Source organism: Nycticebus coucang, chromosome 4 (assembly GCF_027406575.1).
Source record: "Nycticebus coucang isolate mNycCou1 chromosome 4, mNycCou1.pri, whole genome shotgun sequence".
Classification (NCBI taxonomy): Eukaryota; Metazoa; Chordata; class Mammalia; order Primates; family Lorisidae; genus Nycticebus; species Nycticebus coucang.
Genome location: NC_069783.1, coordinates 26,301,437 through 26,320,196, shown reverse-complemented (window position 1 = coordinate 26,320,196; position 18,760 = coordinate 26,301,437). Strand labels below are relative to the sequence as shown.

Below are 18,760 nucleotides of genomic sequence, written 5' to 3'. Positions count from 1 at the left end.
GAGGAAGAAAGATGCTGGGCAGACAGAAACAGCTAACATCTACTGCGCTACCCTACCAGGTGACTGTAAGGATTCAACGAAAATGTGTAACACTGCTATTTCTTACACTGCAAGATTCTGACCAAAGTCCCTCTGTAAATGCTAGTGGTGACATTAAACCACACAAGGCTTGAATATGTAGGTGGCTGTGAGTCATAACACAGGAACCCAAGGAACAAGTGCTTCAGATTTCTACATGTGACTATTCATCAAAAGGAACTAAACTGATGATACTTTTCACTAAATGCAAGGTGGGGGCAATTTTTGAGTAGGATTGATTTTTATGAAAATTTCAGCTTTACATTGTTATGAGCTGATAAATACCTTTCAATACAAGGATCATTATTAATAATGTGGAAGAAGTTTTATTAAGCAGGTAACAATCCTGGAAGTGTTTATATATCGCTCTGAATTCGCTAGGAAATACAACTGGCCACAACGTTTTCAGCAACAGTTCTCAAACTGTTCAGGACTCCTTTTTACAAGTCTTAAGAGTCCCAAAGATTCCTGTTTATGTGTGTTACCTCTGTTGATATTTAGTGTATATGAAATTAGAACTCAGATTTTTAAAAAGTAACAATTTTACTGAGGTTTATTCCATGTTTTCTTCTAGGAGTTTTGTAGTTTTACGTTTTACTTTGAGGTCTGTAATCCATTTTGAATTTAATTTTACATGATTCAAGGCATGGATTGAAGCTTTTCTTTCTTTTTTAAAAATATATATCCAATTTTTATAGCACCATTTATTGAAAAGATTATCCTTTCTCCTCTAAATTGCCATTGCACCTTTCTGAAAAATCAATTGTCTGTGTATGCATGGGTCTTTTTCTGAGTACTCTGTTCTCCGTTGATCTATATTGGTACATATTTTCTTCTTCAGACCATCACTGTCTTGATTACTGTAGGTTTATAATAAGTCTTTGAAATTATGGACTGTGAGTCCTCCAATTTTGTTCTTCTTTTTTAGAGTTGTTTTTTGCTATTTTAGGTCCTTGGTATTTCAAAATTTTAGAATCAGATTGCCAATTTCTATAATTTCTGATGAGATTTTGACTAGTTAGAATTGTGTCAGATCTATATACCAATTTAGGAAGAACTGATATCTTACCATCTTAAAATAATGAGTCTTCTAACATAAGAACATGACATATCTATTTGTTTAGGTCTTTAGTTTCTCCCAGAAATGTTTTATAATTTTCAGCATAAAAGTCTTTGACATTGTTTGTTAGATTTATCCCTAAATATTTCGTAGTTTGATGTTAAAGATATATTTTTATTTTTCAATTTTTAAATCCAAGTGGCATTTATTTTCAGTTTCTAATTACTTACTGTCACTTACCAGTTCGAGAAGCTTTTTTGTACATTTCTTAGGCTTTTTGACATAGACAATCATATTAGCTGTGAAAAGACAGTTTTATTTTCTCTTTTCTATACTGAATGCCTTTTGTTGCTTTTTCTTGACTTACAGTACCAGCTAGGACTTCCAATATTAAACAGAACTGGAAAGATTATACATTTTTGCCTTGTTAATCTTAGGGAAAAAGCACTTTGTCTTTCACCATTAATTATGATTTTTTTTTCACAGATGTACTTTATCAGGTTAAGGAAGTTCCTTTCTATGCCTAAATTCTAGAGAGTTTTTATCAGGAATGGATGTTTAATCTTTTCAAATATATTTTCTGTATCTATTGAGACGATCATGATTTTTATTTTTAGTGTGTTAATGTGATTAACTATGTTGTTGCTTTTTCATCCTAGCTTGAACCTCTGGAATAAACTCCATTTGTTCATGATACATCATCTTTTTAGATATTATTATATCGAATTTTCTAAAGTTTCATTTCAAATTTTCCATCTATGTCCATGACAGATTCATCTGGAGTTTTCTTTTCTTATAAATATCTTTGTCTGTTTATTGTTATTAGGTAGGTTAGAATTTGTTAATCATTTCTTCCTTAAGTGACTGGCAGAACCTACCAGTGAAGTCATCTGTGCCTGGAGTTTTCTTTGTAGGAAAGTATTTAACTATAATAGACATAGGCTATTCAGATTATCTATTTCTTCTTAATAAACTCTAGTAAAAACTGAGAAATTTCTAAGAACACACAAGCAAATGTATCACTGGCCATCAGAGTAAAGACTGTTAACACTCCATGTATGTCTGGAAAACTTCACTAGTCACTCATGAGGTAAACAGATTCTTCATTTTATTTTAAAAATAATTTTTACCTCTGGACCCTCTGAAAGGGTCTTGGGAATACCAGGAGTCGCTGGACCACACTTGTGAATTTCTAGTTGAGGGAAAAGGCACTCAGAATACCATTACCATCAATATCCCAGGATTTTATGCTGAAAGTATTTTCATGAAGTACTCATATGTTGAATAGACATTGAAAGTATTATAAATTACTTTTCTAGCGTTATCATAAATCTTGAAAAACCTAAATCATGTCCCATTCTGCTTCAAGAGAACCAAAACCTTTTTTGAGCAATCCTGGAAAAGAGTAACACCAACCTTACTGCTATGTCTCACATATTCCAACTATATGATTACAATGTAAAAACAAATATCCGTGCATGGATCTAAGAAAGAAAATAGATCTTGAGAAAAACAGAGAAAAGAAGGTAGATTTTTTTTTTACCTTATTTTGTCATTAAACCAAATCAAGATATACATGTATTGTTGAAATTTGTTTCAAAATATTTTATAAAAGAAAACAACTTTCTTTTTGTTCTGTATTCAATGTCATTCAAATCAAGGGTTACAGGTTCCTTCTCCTACTTCAAATCCTGGGAAAGTGTTCATAAAAATAAATAAATAAATAAATAAATAAAAAGGAGAGGAGCACTGGGTGACAGTGAACGTAAAACCCAGCAAAACAAAAAGAACAAAACTGAGAACCCTCAGGGGTACATAAAAGACTGCTGTGTTCCAGGATGGAACAGGCAGCAGCAGCTGCGGCCACAGAATGCAAAGGGTAAACAACAACAGTGGTTCTCAAACTATCCACAGTGAAGGAGCAACTTTTGCTTGTTGTTGTTCCTCTCAAATCTAAACCATCAACAACTGATGGATTCATAAATACATTAAAAATAAATTACTAGAAAAATATATTAATAATATAAAATACAAATCCAACATTTTTAACATTAGATTGAACAGACATACGATTTTTCTATTAACTGCTTAAATGTTTCTAAACACTCTGCACTATCTCATTATCAACCAAAACAGATGTGATCTGGGTAGCACTGACCACGAAGTTCTGGTAGCATCCTCACTCTCATTTTTCAGGGTTAATCACTGAGTTACGTAACCAAGCACCACAGCTGATATATACAATTATATAATGTGTGTATATGTGTGTGTGTGTGTGTGTGTGAGATAGAGAGAGAGAGAGACAGAGAGAGAGAGACAGAGAGAGAGAGAAACAGAGAGAGAGAAATTCAGCAAATCTAAAACATGGATCACCTGGAGACTTAATATTAAGTTTTACATCACTTTGAGCCCTCTCATAACAGATCTGGATCTGGAATCCAGCCTCATTTCCTTCTTCCACCTCTCCAACCATTTTACATTTTGTTTTTGGCAGATTTAGCTTCCAAATACAATCCCAATAATAGTATCACCCTACTTAAAAAAAATCACTAAATCCTTGAATCAAGTATTTAAAACCTATATCATTATGTTTTAAAAATGCCTTTTCTTTCTTTACTCCCAGTACTAAGTACAGAGGTTCTATGATTCAGCCAAACTGGACTGTTCTACTATTCTCCAAATGTGCTGCTACTGCTACCTTTAGCTTCTTTTTCTCAAAGGCCCATCTTCTCTCTTTCAAGGGCCCATCCCAGATGTCACCTACTTTATAGAAGTTTTTCCAGCCATATGTAATCATCTCTCACCAATATACTAAAGAGCTTTGTGCTATTCTTATGGTACTTAAAATTATTCTGATTTGTGTTACACTATTACCTGCATAGTCATCTTAAGCTCCTAACCAGATTTTACTTCTATCTGAGTTGGAAGTCTGCTGATTGATGAAAATGGTTTAATGGGAACAGATCACAGAAATAAACTGGGACAACCCTTAACAGGTACCAGATGGTGCCTTTAAGATGTGGGTGAAAAAAATGCCACCATAGAGGAAAGTAGCTCCAGGTTAAAAAAAAAAAAAAATGGTCACCTATAATGATCACATCCCATAATTCCTATTACCCTCACTGTGCTACCTGATCCCAATCCATATTTCCCTCTCTGCAATACCTCTTTTACATACAGGCTAAAAAACATAGCAGATCCAGAAAGTTGAAATATGAAAGGATTAGTCTACACTTTGGCTTTAAAAACCAATTGCATAAAACAAGATTAGTATGAAAAACAGGTTTGGTCTGTACAACCTCAATAAGTACTATTTAATGTTGAAGCTCATAGTCCGAATGAACAGTGACCTGATCAACCCTCTGCAGAGTTCTGTGCTTATTTCTGGGCATCAGCATTTAAGAGAGATCCTGGCAATCTGGAACGCTTCCTGAAGAGAAATATGAGAACGGAGAAGGATTTAAAAACCTATGGCATATATGGAAAGTATAAAGGATTAAAAGTGCCTAACCTGTAAGTTTTAAAATACAAGTATCATTGCTGGGGGATAACATATGTACTCCTTAACAAATGCATTCTAGCAAATTACACACTAACAATAAGAGGATTATGAGGAAAACATGGTTACAAGGGCAGACCATGTAATGGCTGTGCAACTTTGCACAGTACTGATTAAAAATCAAAGGAATACCAGTAAAAATATTAACATACTTAAAATGACATGCTATATTCCTAATAATAAACAATATAATAAATAATGCAATAAATGTGCCTCCATAGCTTTCTGTGGTCATCCACATCAGTGTACTTTGTAATCAAAATATTAACGTACTAGAAAAAATTAACTATACACTATGGCAACTTTTGCATTATACTGATACCCTTCTACTATTTACCAAATGTGTATGGACTAATTCATGTTACTAAAGCATTTTCTGTTGCAGAAAAGACTGTACGTGAAGGACTATTGCTATATATGGGGACAGGGTAACACAGCAGGTCAACCGATGATCATTTAAGATAAACCCACATTTTAAAAATGTAATTTTGAAAAAGAAAATAGAAGTAAACTATAAAAAATGAAAGCAAAATAAATGGTAAAACAACAGAAGAAAACCAAAAGTTTTTTCAAGTAAATTTTATAGTGTATATTTAAGGTACAGCCTGATGTGAGATAACACATAGATAGGAGGAAGATTGTTAGAGAAAAGCCAATTAATATATCCATCATCTCACATAGTTCAATTTTTTTGTTTTGTTTTTATGGCAAAAGCAGCTAAAATCTACTCAGCATGAATCTCGTATACAGCACAATTGTATTATTGTAACTACGGTCTTCATGTTGTACATGAGCTCTCTGGACTTGTTCATCCTACACATCTGCTACTTTATAGCCTCTGTTCCTCCATCCCTGGTAACCACTGTTTTGTTCTCTGCACATGTTTGAATTTTTTTTAAGATTCTACATATAAGTGACATCATGCAGTATTTTTCATTTTGTGTCTGGCTTATTTCATTTAGCATAATGTCCTCTAGCCTGATGCATGTTGCAGCAAATGGCAAGCTCTCATTCTTTTCCAGGAATGAACTATATTTCAAAGTATAAATGTACCCCAGTTCCTTTATCCATCCATCTATCAATGGACATTTAAGTTGTTTCCATTTCTTGGCTATTATGACGAAAGCTGCAATGAACATGGGAGTGCAGATATCTTTGTGAGAAAAATGACTTCATTTCCTTTGGATAGATGCTCACAAGAGGGACTGCTGGGTTACACAGTGGTTCTATTTTTAATTGCCTTAAAAACTCTCATCGTGTTTTCCACAATGGCTACACCAATATATTCTAAGAAGCTAACTATGACTGCTCTTCATTTTTAGTAGGAAAATACACTATTGTTAGAATCACCATGTATCATATTTAGACATTTGGGGCAAGTAAAATTTGAGTTTTTAATTCTATGTAAGGAAAATCAGGAAAGAGGAAAAGTAAAGCAGTAAATATAATTCTATCTTAACTTCAAAGAAATTCTTTCTTCCTAGTCTACAATAAATTCAATAATTTGAAATACAAATTAAATAAATAATAATTAAAACTATTTCTATTCTACATCTAGTCCAAGATCAGTATTTTAAGAACCATCACATGTATTATGTCATTAATATTCCCAACCATTTTGTGTGGTATGCATATCTATCTTAGTTCAGATATCAAAACAGTATAAACATTATAAACTAGCTTATAAAACCCCCCAAAAAACTACTTCTTATGGTTCTGGAGGCTATGCAGTCATGATCAAGGCACCAGCAGATGTGGTGTCTGGCAAAAGCCTGTTTCCTGATTTACAGACAGTACCTTCTCACTATGCCCACTGGGCAGTTAGCTCTCTGGGGTCTCTTACGTAAGAGTACTAATCCTCTTCATGAGGGCTCCACCCTCATGTCTAAGTCACCTCTCAAAAGATCACCATCACTTTGAGGGCTGGGGTTGCAATATATGAATTTGGGAGAAAGGAATACAAACTTTCAGATCACAGCAATAGCTGACCTCTTTTTTTTTTTTTGAGACAAAGTCTCACTATGTCACCCTAGGTAGAGTGCCATGGCATCTTAGCTCACAGCAACCTCAAAACTCTTGGGCTTAAGCGATTCTCTTGCCTCAGCCTCTCAACAAGACCATTTGGACTACAGGCATCCACCAGAACGCCTGGCTATTTTTTTGTTGTAGTTGTCATTGTTTGGCAGGCCTGCGCTGGGTTTGAATCCTCTACCTCCGGTGTATGCGGCTGGTGCCCTAGCTGCTGAGATACAGGAGCTGAGCCTAGCTGACCTCTTTTTGACAGTTGGAGAAACTAAGATTTGGAAGAGAATTCAGTAAATCATATGCTATTAATAGATTATTTATAAGTAAAAGAGAAGATAGAATAAAGGAAGAAAAGTAGAAAAGGAAAAAAAAAAAAGGAGGGAGGAAGAGAGGAGATTCAACAGAACTGAAGGTGCTAACTCTGACATTAAAACCACTCACACCACTGAGCCAAATCTCTTTACTTATCTATCTCTGATACACCAGGTGGCTTTGTGAAGAAATACTTTCCTCCATGATCTAGAAAAAAGGTCAGAAAACTATTGCCCACAGGCCAAATCCAGCCCAACTCCTGTTCTTAAAAATAAAATTGTTTTTATTTTGTTTTTTTAAATTCATATTTTTAAATGACAATAACTGCATATATTCATATGATACATAGTGATGTTTCGATACACATAATGTATAGTGATTGGATCAGGGTAATTAGCATACCCATCATCTCAAACAGGAAAATAAAGCTTTACTGGAACCCAGCCACACTCATTCATTTACATATTGTCTGTAGCTGCTTTCATGCTATGACAGCAGAGCTGAGTAGTTGTGACAGAGACCATATGGCACATAAGCCTAAAATTTTACTATCTTGCCCTTTAGAAAAACTTGGCCCTGAACTGGAGTATATTTTTCTTTAGTCCTGCTTCTCTCTTGAGAAGGGACAAGGACATTGAACTGAAAGCAGTCATGGGTCCCTAGTTAATAAAGAGGCAGAAGAGTTCCCTGCAGAGTACGCATTCAGACTATCTGACTGTTTTCTTTAGGTCTCAATTGCAAATTTTGGCTCAAATTTAATAAGGATAAATTATTACAAATATAAAGAGTACCCTATTTTTATGGTACTTTCTTTCAGGCATACATTGCTACTTTTCTAAAAGTAAGCCCACTCCTATTTGATTAGACAGAAACTATTTCCTTCAAGATAAGAAGATGAACGTTCACTGTGAATTCTTCATGGTTTTCAAGCACTAGATAACTAGTTTGCTTTTTAGGCAGATTTCACAAGAGCAACTTAATGCAGTCTTTCTTTCTAAAAGCTGATCATTAAGTGTGACTTTATTGGATCCAAAATATTTCCTAAACTAACAAGCCCAAATTCTGAGCATCATTTAATTTGTGGTTTAGAGTAAAACTTTTCTGAGATCATCCTTTGAATTTATACTCACTTATAAGCATCAGAGAATTTTTAGTGTTTGCTATCTTGTGCCTGGTCAAAAAGAATTATAATCAATAAATACCATCCTACAAAGTTTGCTAGATTTTAAATAACGAGACCATTTGGGTGAAATTACTAGTTTCCTTTCCAGTAAACTTATAAAATCAAATGGATTTTCAAATAATTCCAAATAATAAAAGACAATGCAGGCATTCATCTAAAACTATTCTAGAGACAGAATCAGCCTAATTCTCTTCTGAGTGCAGAAATTGCAAAATCCTCCCTTGTTCCTAAGGGAAGGTGAGAAGAAAGAGAAATTTCGAAACTCTGAACATTTACTCAATCTTTAATGACAAGGCACAAAATGTGATTGCCATACACACAAGTGGTTTTTAATACTCCTGCCATTACCTATTTCTCCTAACTATATGAAAGAATGATACCACCATTTGAAATAGGTTTTTCACAGCAATATTTCCTTTAAACTTTTCAAAGACAGAATCCGTACCATTATCGATATTCAAGTGTATCATGAATTAAAACCACTTTGTAAAAAAACCTTCCCTATCTTTATTATGGCTAGTATGCTATCATTTCATTTCAGTTATTTCTTCTTAATAATTTCACTTGATCATTTCAGCTCCTCAAGGTGCCATACCATTTCCACAATTCATTTTGTCCTAATCATTTATATTCTCATTAGCACCTCTGTCCTAACAATCTGGCCTTTATCCTAACAATTCTAAAGTGTTCTCCCTACTCTTATAATCTCTATCCTAGCCAAAATAAATGTCTTTTATTGATTTTAATTCATTCAGTGACATTTGAGCATCCCCTTCTTCGTGAACCACAGGCTCATATGATTTATACCACTTTGAGCTCTTGTTATTCTTGTACCCACATGGTAATTCTCTTCCATTAGATCTTCCAGATGCGGCTTTCCCATAGTTGCAAGCTAAACCTCCTCCTTCAAAAGACTCACTTTGGATTCATAATCCTGCTGCCTTTCTACCTGGACCTCTTAGATATTTTATCAACAGCTCCAAATAAACACTTAAGGTCTTGCGCAAGTAACATGAATTTCACTGGACTTCTCTTTATTCTTATGTCAATGAAGTCACTCTCCAGAGAACTTCAGAAATAGGAGGAAAGAGAATGAGCAAAGTGACAGCTGGGAAATCTCACAGCACCAATGGGATAGCAGAGAGGACTGCCTACTTTAGATTAAAAGCACACGTTAGGTGATAAGAGGCTGGTTTCATCTCTAGATTCTCGATTCCGTTCCATAAATCTTTGTCTCTATTTTAATGCTAATACCATGCTGTTTCGATCCCTATAAACTTGCAGTATAACCTGAAGTCTGGTATTGTGATGCCTCTAGATTTATTTTTCTTTTGTAGAATTGCATTGGTTCGACAACAAAACAAAAGCATACACTGGGGGAAAATAAATCCTTATTTAATAAATATTGCTGGGAGAACTGGTTAACCACAGGTGAAAGACTGAAATTGGACCCACACCTCTCACTTACAAAAACTAACTCATGCTGAATAAAAGATTTAAATCTAAAAACCCTAGAACAGTGGTTCTCAACCTTCCTAATGCCATGACCCTTTAATACAGTTCCTGTGGATCGCGACCCACAGGTTGAGAACCACTTCCCTAGAAGAAAGTGTGGGAAAAACTCTTAACAATATTGGCTTTGAAGAAGAATTCATGAAGAAGACCCCACTGACAAATGCAGCAACAACAAAAATAAGTAAATGGAACCTGATCAAATTAAAAAGGTTCTGAACAGCTAAGGACACAAACAACAAAACAGACAAATATTCACATATTACAAATCAGACAAAGGACAACAGAACTTAAGCAAATCAACAAGAAAAGAACAAACAATCCCATCAGTCAATAGGCAAGATACATGAACAGGACCTTTTCCCAAGAAGACAGACAAATGCCCAACAAACAGTATGGAACAATGCTGATGTCCTTAATCGTCAGAGAAATATGCAAACCAAAACCACTTTGAGATATCACCTAACACCAGTGACATTAGCCCAAATCACAAGGTTCCAAAGCTACAGATGCTAGCGTGGGTGTGGAGAGAGGATATATTGTTGGTGGGACTGTAAACTGGTAGAGCCTTTTTGGAAATTAGTATGGAGAATCTTCAAAGAACTAAAAGTAGACCTCCCATTTGAGCCCACAATCCCATTACTAGGTAGTACCTAGAACAGCAGTTCTCAACTTGTGGGTCACGACCCACAGGAACTGTATTAAAGGGTCACGGCATTAGGAAGGATGAGAACCACTGACCTAGAAGAACAAAAATCATTTTGCCATAAGGACATTTGTACCTGAATGTTTGCAGTAGCTCAATTCACAATTGTAAAGATGTGGAAACAACCCAAGTGTCCATCAAACCATAAGTGGATTAATAAACTATAGTGCAAGTATTTCATGGAATACTATTGAGCCATAAAAACAAAAAACAAAAAACAAAGACTTTGTATCTCTTGCATTCACCTGGATGAATTTAGAGAATATCCCCCTAAGTAATGTATCTCAAGAATGGAAAAGCGAGCATCTTATATAATCCAGTCTGAAACTAACAGATCAACAACTACAGGCCCACATAAGAGAAAAACACAATTAAATTCAAGGAGGGGGAGGAGGGTAGAGGAAGGAGGAGCACAATGTAGGAGTATGTGGCACATTTACTGAGTGAAGGATTCTACTCAACTCAGACTTTGGACTTCACCTTACAAATGTTAATATGTAACCTAATCATATGAACCTATGATAAAATTTTTTTTAAAAAAGCACATGGTAGAGAGCAGTGTGAAATAGCTCTGCATGGAAGGGTAGGCTCTAGAAGCAGCATCCAATAAGAAACTATTATTGGTTTCAAGAGAAGATTAAAGCAGACCACTCTAGTAGTAATTTTATAGGACGATTGGGCATGGGAGGGAATGAGACCAAGGAAATAAAATAGGAAGCTATTACCATGATAATCCAGATGTAAGGGGATTAAGACTACCTGCTTAATGAAATCTAAAATCAATCTTCTAGCATTCAAGATCTTTTCCACTTATCTTTCCAGTTTTATCTCATTAGCCTCCTGCAAGAAATACTTCTTGCAGCCTAAATTATTACCTCCTCCCCAAAACAAGTACGTCCACACAGTCCTACCATGACTATGTGATCACCCATACTGGATCTGTTCTGCATCACCCTCTAACTTTGAAAAGCTACACCTCCTTAGAGGTGTCTATTTAATGCCCAAACTTGGTCATAAAGGTTTCCCTAATCATTCCAATCCCTAACAATCTCTAGGGTTTTTTTTTAAAGCCCATTGTACATGTAACATACAAATTAGCACTTAACTATTTTTCCTTTCCTTTTTTTATTTATTTTTATTTTAAGACTGTCTCACTTTGTTGCTCCTACTAGAGTGTAGTGGCATCATCATAGTTCACTCCAACCCCAAACTCCTGGCCTCCTTCCTCAGGCTCCCCAGTAGCTGGGACTACAGATGTGTATCAACATGCCTGGCTAATTTTTTGTTTTCATTTTTGGTAGATGTGAGGTCTCCCTCTTCTTGGTAGGCCTGGTCTCAAATGCCTAAGCTCTGCAATCTTCCTGCCTCCACCTCCCAGAGTGCTAGGATTACAGGAGTGAACCACCATGCCTGGTCTATTTTTCAATTAATGGTTAACTCTGTCATATCAACTATATTTATTATAAGATATTTGGACACAGTGATTATGCTTGAATTTTTTTGTGTGTTGTTTGTCTAATCCTAGTGTTCACTTGAAGTCAAAATCAATATTTACATGTTCCTCAGAGTACTGTATTCAAAAAACAAGGCAAGCCCATTTTGAGTACTCTGTCACAGTTGTGGTAAGTCGCTCAGGATAGTGGGTGAGGCTTGGAATACTAGGTGGGATTCCAGTTCAAGGCTCTCCTTCTGTCAACCGTGGGTCAGTAAGATCTCCCTTATTATCACACTGCACAGTGTAAATCAAGGAACAAGAATAAAAGCCTTCTGCTGCCTACTTGGTTATAAGACTCTTAGATTTCAGAGCAAGGGTCACAAATGAATCCAAAGGGCATGGCCAACACAGAGGTATTGTTTGTTTAGCCTGTACAGTATTCCTGTGGCTCAGTGAGTAGGGCGCCGGCCCCATATGCCAAGGGTGGCGGGTTCAAACCCAGCCCCGGCCAAACTGCAACAAAAAAATAGCCGGGCGTTGTGGCGGGCGCCTGTAGTCCCAGCTGCTCAGGAGGCTGAGACAAGAGAATCGCATAAGCCCAAGAGTTAGAGGTTGCTGTGAGCCGTGTGACGCTATGGCACTCTACCCGAGGGCGGTACAGTGAGACTCTGTCTCTACAAAAAAAAAATATATATATTTATCATTGCCATTACTTAAAAGGCAGTTATTTCTCATATTTAAAAAAAGGAACAGGAGATTCTTGGTTCCTTGAAATAATATCTGCATATCTGGCAACATGAGGCCCAAACTCTCACAGGGAAAACAATTCTGTAGCTGTGTACCAGCTGCTGCCTTTAGATCACGCGTCCTCAAACTGCGGCCCACAGGCCACATGAAGCAGTGTGATTGTATTTGTTCCCATTTTGTTTTTTTACTTCAAAATAAGATATGTGCAGTATGCATAGGAAGTTGTTCATAGTTTGTTTTTTTTAACTATAGTCCGGCCCTCCAGTGGTCTGAGGGACAGTGAATTGGTCCCCTGTTTAAAATGTTTGAGGACGCCTGCTCTAGATGAACCACATACGTGCTAGTTTATCACAGTTCTTACCATTTCCTACTGTACTGTATCAAGTCAGATTCACTTCTTTTCAGTATCTGTCTGACCCTATAACCATTAGCGGTTGCTACCTAGGTTTGATTAGAAAGCAAGCTTACTCTAAGTAGGTAACCTGCTAGCCAACGTCAGGCTGAAGAGGCAAACTCCTACACTGAATATTATCACCACACAAGGACGTTCACTGTCATGTCAATGACCGCTTAGATCATCAAATGGTTACAACCTAGATACTCCCTTCCATTCTCTGTCTATTTTAGGCTCCTGAACAAGTCTTGATAAACTGAACTTAAGTCCAACTTTCTGCCTCTGCTTGGCAGAGTGACCTCTATTCCGCACTGACTGTGCCCTGACTGATCAGTACAGCCACAGTGGCATCAGAAGGATGAGAGCTTCTGACACAAATGACCTATTTAACTTTTCCACCCTCACTTGATTTCTATATAGTATCATGTGGGGTCTCCCTCTTCTTCGCAGGCCTGGTTCCATACTGCAACTAAATTTCGTCAAGCAATCCATCAGGATGAATGAACTAACTATGTGATGGTAAGTGATGCCAATAAAAGTCCATATACTTTTCTGGCCGGGGCTAGGACTCAGTGGTATCTAGTTTAAAGACACTCCAACAGCTACTTAGACTCTGTAAGCAAGGTGGTTTTTTTCTTATCCAACAAAGAAAAGTTAATGTAATTGATTTTCTTTGCAAAAGCCATTGTTAGCAGAAAATAACTGCTATTCAACCTTCCAGTTCAGTGGGATCCATTGACTTTTCTACATATTTCTGTATGATGCTATTGAAAGGATTCCTAGCTCCAGGATTTTAACTTCCCTATATTCTATATAAAACTGACTCATTATTTTAAGAGGATAATTCAAACACACACTTTGTTTACAAGTAAGCTTCAATATTCTTAGTTTCTGAGTAATTCTTGTTCAGGGGATAAAATTTTTAGCGTATAATTTAACCTTTTCTTTGGAACATGATTTTCAAAAAAAAAAAAAAAAAAAAACCCAATGCTTTCTTTTTTGAGAGAGAGAGTCTCACTCTGTGGCCCTGGCTAGAGTACTTTGGTGTCATAGCTCACAGCAACCTCAAACTCCTGGGCTCCATCAATCTTCTTGCCTCAGCCTCCCAAGCAGCTAGGACTACAGGTGCCCACCACCACGCCAGGCTATTTTTTTCCATTCCTTGTTCTTGCTCAGGCTGTTCTTGAACTACTGAGCTCTAGCAATCCACCCACCTCAGCCTCCCAGAGCACTAAGATTACATGCGTGACCCACCACACCCACCCCAGTGCTTTCTTATCTTAGTATCATACCTTTAGGTTCAATAATTCTCAGGACAAAGATAAAGACAGGAATATACACATAAGTCAGTTTTCACTACACCCTACGAAAACTAAGACTGACCCTTCCTTAAGAGAAAGAATATAATTATAAGGCAATCTTCGCTTGGTTTAGTAACTTTAGTGAATACTCATACTTTTATCATTTCTGTAATCTCCCTTCATTTTGAGGACCACTGCTTCTCCCCATAAACACAGAAGTTAAGAAGTTCATGTATATACAACTCAGCTTAAGTGGAACAGACATGGAAAGTTGGTCTATGTCTGATCTATATACTATTCAACATGGACTCTGGTTCCTACTATGGGGACTACAGAAGTGGAGGATTTGTACATTTCCCATCAGGTTTACATGAGTTCGCACTGGATTTCTATAACCTGCAAATAAAGAATCCTAACAAATACTGTTCTACTGACTGAATTTTTATGTTAATGATTTATCTAATCCTTTGATATACCTCAACCAAAAGTAAAATTCAGACTCTGAATTCAGACTTCATTTTCAGAATAAAAATACTATATCCCATGTAAAACTCATATATACGTAGGGTGTAATATTAAGCAAAATCATATCACTGGATATTTAAGGGATTTTTTCATTCTAACATAAAAGAATTTGATTAGTGGGCAAAACAGTTACACCTGGTTACATAAATTTATGGTTTTATCATAGTGTAATGACATTTCACTGCAGCAAAAATCAATAGGGTATGTAGTTAAGTACCACACTAGCTTATTATTTTAAATTTTTACTTTACTTTTTATTTACTTGGAACAATAAGGTAAAATTAAACTGATGCTGGTGAATAGTATCCTACGCCTAGAAATTTGGAACTTTATTTTAATTTTGGACATAAACTATCAAGTATAGGTCTATTGTTTAGGTGAGAAGCATTCAAAGGCAAATATTATGTAAAGCAGTTCCTAATGCAAACATGCTGTAAAGAGCACAGCTAGGGAGGTGCCTGTGGCTCAGTGGGTAGGGCACTGTCCTGATATACCAAGGGTGGCGGGTTCAAACCTGGCCCAGGCTGAACTGCAACCAAAAAATAGCCGGGGGGCAGTGCCTGTGGCTCAAAGGAGTAGGGCGCTAGCCCCATATGCCAGAGGTGGCAGGTTCAAACCCAGCCCCGGCCAAAAAACTGCAAAAAAAAAAAAAAAAAAAAAATATATATATATATATATATATATGTATATATTATGTGTGTGTGTGTATGTATGTGTATATATATATGTGTATATATATATATAGCTGGGTGTCGTGGCAGGCGCCTGTGGTCCCAGCTACTCGAGAGGCTGAGGCAAAAGAATTGCCTAAGCCCAGGAGATGGAGGTTGCTGTGAGCAGTGTGACGCCACACGACTCTACCAAGGGTGATAAAGTGAGACTCTGTCTCTACAAAAAAAAAAAAAAAAAAAGCACAGCCAAATATTTCAAGGTTATGCTACAACAACTTTAGGAATATAATATAGTATATCTTAAAATCCTCAACAGTTACCCAGGATTCTTTCTGGTCTGATGGTAGTTTTTTAATTTTGTTTTGGGGTTTTAGGCTGTTGCTTTGTTTATACAAGAGTTTCTCCTTTAATGACACATAAAAATTCCATGCTTTACTTAGGGAAAAAGAAAATAATTTTCCCCCTTAGATAAAATATACTTTAAGAGGTTCCCTAATCTTTTCTATGGTCTATAGTTTATATTCTATACATCGTACTTCCAATTATTATCAAGATTAATGTCTAATATTATTTATTGATTACAATAATATTCAGGGAAACTTGTACAAGGATTCTGTCTTCTCTTTAGACCATTATAAATGCAAATATCAGAGAAGGAAAGCAGAAATGTGTCTTACATCAGCCTGAAATTAAATCAGCACCAGTTGAAATACTCACAGTGAGAAGCCACTAAATCACAACACAAATCTTTATCTACAGTGAAGCTAGGCCTTTGTCTTAAAGCTTCCTTCTTAGAACAGTTTCCTCCATAGTCCATTTAGTTTCTCTCACACTAACCATGACTCTACTTAGACTCTACCTCTTCCCTGAAAAGCATTTACAGACACATTCCCAAAGTAGCTGTACCCTAAACCACACTTGGCCTATATATTTTAAAGAATGGCATATACACTGATCTAACTAGATTCTGGGTCTCTTCAGGAGAGCCTAAGTTTAAAAGTACCTCATTTCAACTGAAATAAATAAAGAAGATGAAATGCCCTTTAGCACAGTATAGTTCATATGTAATACTTCTTAAAGACAGGATGCATATTGGACAATTTCTTTTTTTTTTTTTTTATTGTTGAGGATTCACTGAGGGTACAAGAAACCAGGTTACACTGATTGCATTTGTTAGGTAAAGTCCCTCTTACAATTGTGTCTTGCCCTCAAAAGGTGTGGCACACACCAAGATCCCACCCCACTCCCTCCTTCCCTCTCTCCACTCTTCCTTTCTTCCACTCCCCTCCCTCCTTCCCTCTCTCTACTCTCCCCTGCCCCAATCCCCCACCATGTCATTAATTGCCATTAAATGTATCAAAACTGAATACATAGGATTCATGCTTCTCCATTCTTATGATGCTTTACTAAGAATAATGCATTCCACTTCCAATCAGGTTAATACAAAGGATGTAAAGTCTCCATCTTTTTTAATGGCTGAATAATATTCCATGGTATACATATACCACAGCTTGTTAATCCATTCCTGGGTTGGGGGCATTTAGGCTATTTCCACATTTTGGTGATTGTAAATTGAGCTGTGATAAACAGTCTAGTGCAAGTGTCCTTAAGGTAAAAGGATTTTTTTTGTTTGTTTGTTTTTCTTTTCTTTTCTTTTTTTTCTTGTTGGGGATTCATTGAGGGTTCAAGAAACCAGGTTACAGTGATTGCATTTGTTAGGTAAAGTCCCTCTGACAATCGTGTCTTGCCCCCAAAAGGTGTGGCACACACCAAGGCCCCACCCTTCTTTTTGCTTCCCTCTCTCTGCTCTTCCTTTCCCCACCCCTCCCTTCTTCCTTCTCTCTCTGCTCTCCCCTTCCCCTATCCCCATGATGTCATTAATTGTCATTAATTGTCCTCATATCAAAATTGAGTACATAGGATTCATGCTTCTCCATTCTTATGATGCTTTACTAAGAATGTGTTCCACTTCCATCCAGGTTAATACAAAGGCTGTAAAGTCTCCATTTTTTAATCACTGAATAGTATTCCATGGTGTACATATACCACAGCTTGTTAATCCATTCCTGGGTTGGTGGGCATTTAGGCTGTTTCCACATTTTGGTGACTGTAAATTGAGCTGCAATTAATAGTCTAGTGCAAGTGTCCTTATGATAAAAGGATTTTTTTCCTTCTGGATAGATATCCAGTAATGGGATTGCAGGATCAAATGGGAGGTCTAGCTTGAGTTCTTTGAGGTTTCTCCATACTTCCTTCCAAAAAGGCCGTATTAGTTTGCAGTCCCACCAGCAGTGTAAAAGTGTTCCTTTCTCTCCATATCCAGGCCAGCATCTGCAGTTCTGAGATTTTGTGATGTGGGTCATTCTCATTGAGGTAAATATCTCAGGGTAGTTTTGATTAGCATTTCTCTAATAATTAGAGATGATGAGAGCTTTTTCGTTATGTTTGCTAGCCATTTGTCTGTCTTCTTTAGAGAAGGTTCTATTCATATCTCTTGCCCATTGATATATGGGATTGTTGGCTTTTTTCATGTGGATTAATTTGAGTTCTCTATAGATCCTAGTTATCAAGCTTTTGTCTGATTCAAAATATGCAAATATCTTTCCTCACTGTGTAGGTTGTCTATTTGCTTTGGTTGTTACCTCCTTAGCTGTACAGAAGCTTTTTTTTTTTTTTGAGATAGAGCCTCAAGCTGTTGCTCTGGGTAGATTGCCATGGCATCACAGCTCACAGAAACCTCAAACTCCTAGGCTCAAGTAATTCTCCTGCCTCCGTCTCCCAAGTAGCTGGGACTACAGGCACCCGCCACTACACCCGGCTATTTTTTAGTTGCAGCCATCACTGTTGTTTGGCGAGCCCGGGCTGGATTCGAACCCACCAGCTCAGGTGTATGTGGCTGGCGCCTTAGCCACTTGAGCCACAGGCGCCGAGCCCCATCTGTTGATTTTTATTGTTGTTGCAATGCCCCAGAAGTCTTCTTCATAAGTCTTTCCCCAGGCTGCTATCTTCCACTGTTTCTCCTATGCTTTCTTTGAGGATTTTTATCGTTTTCATGCCTTAAATTTAGGTCCTTTATCCATACTGAATTAATTTTTGTGAGTGGAGAAGGGTGCAGGTCCAGTTTCAGTCTTTTACATGTGGGACAGTCTTTCATCCCAATAAAAGTGCTTTTTTTCCAAAGTTTAATTTACTTACATTCATCTTATCTTATATTTTTAAAACTCTATTTTAAATGACTAGTAGGGTGGCACC

The 18,760-nt window shown here is 36.8% G+C and overlaps 1 protein-coding gene across 3 annotated transcripts in view; it reads right to left on the bottom strand.

The window, feature by feature from the left end:
- The window catches only part of BABAM2 (BRISC and BRCA1 A complex member 2), a 474,143-nt gene that overhangs the window by 249,868 nt on the left and 205,515 nt on the right, over nt 1–18,760 (bottom strand). The window lies entirely within an intron of this gene.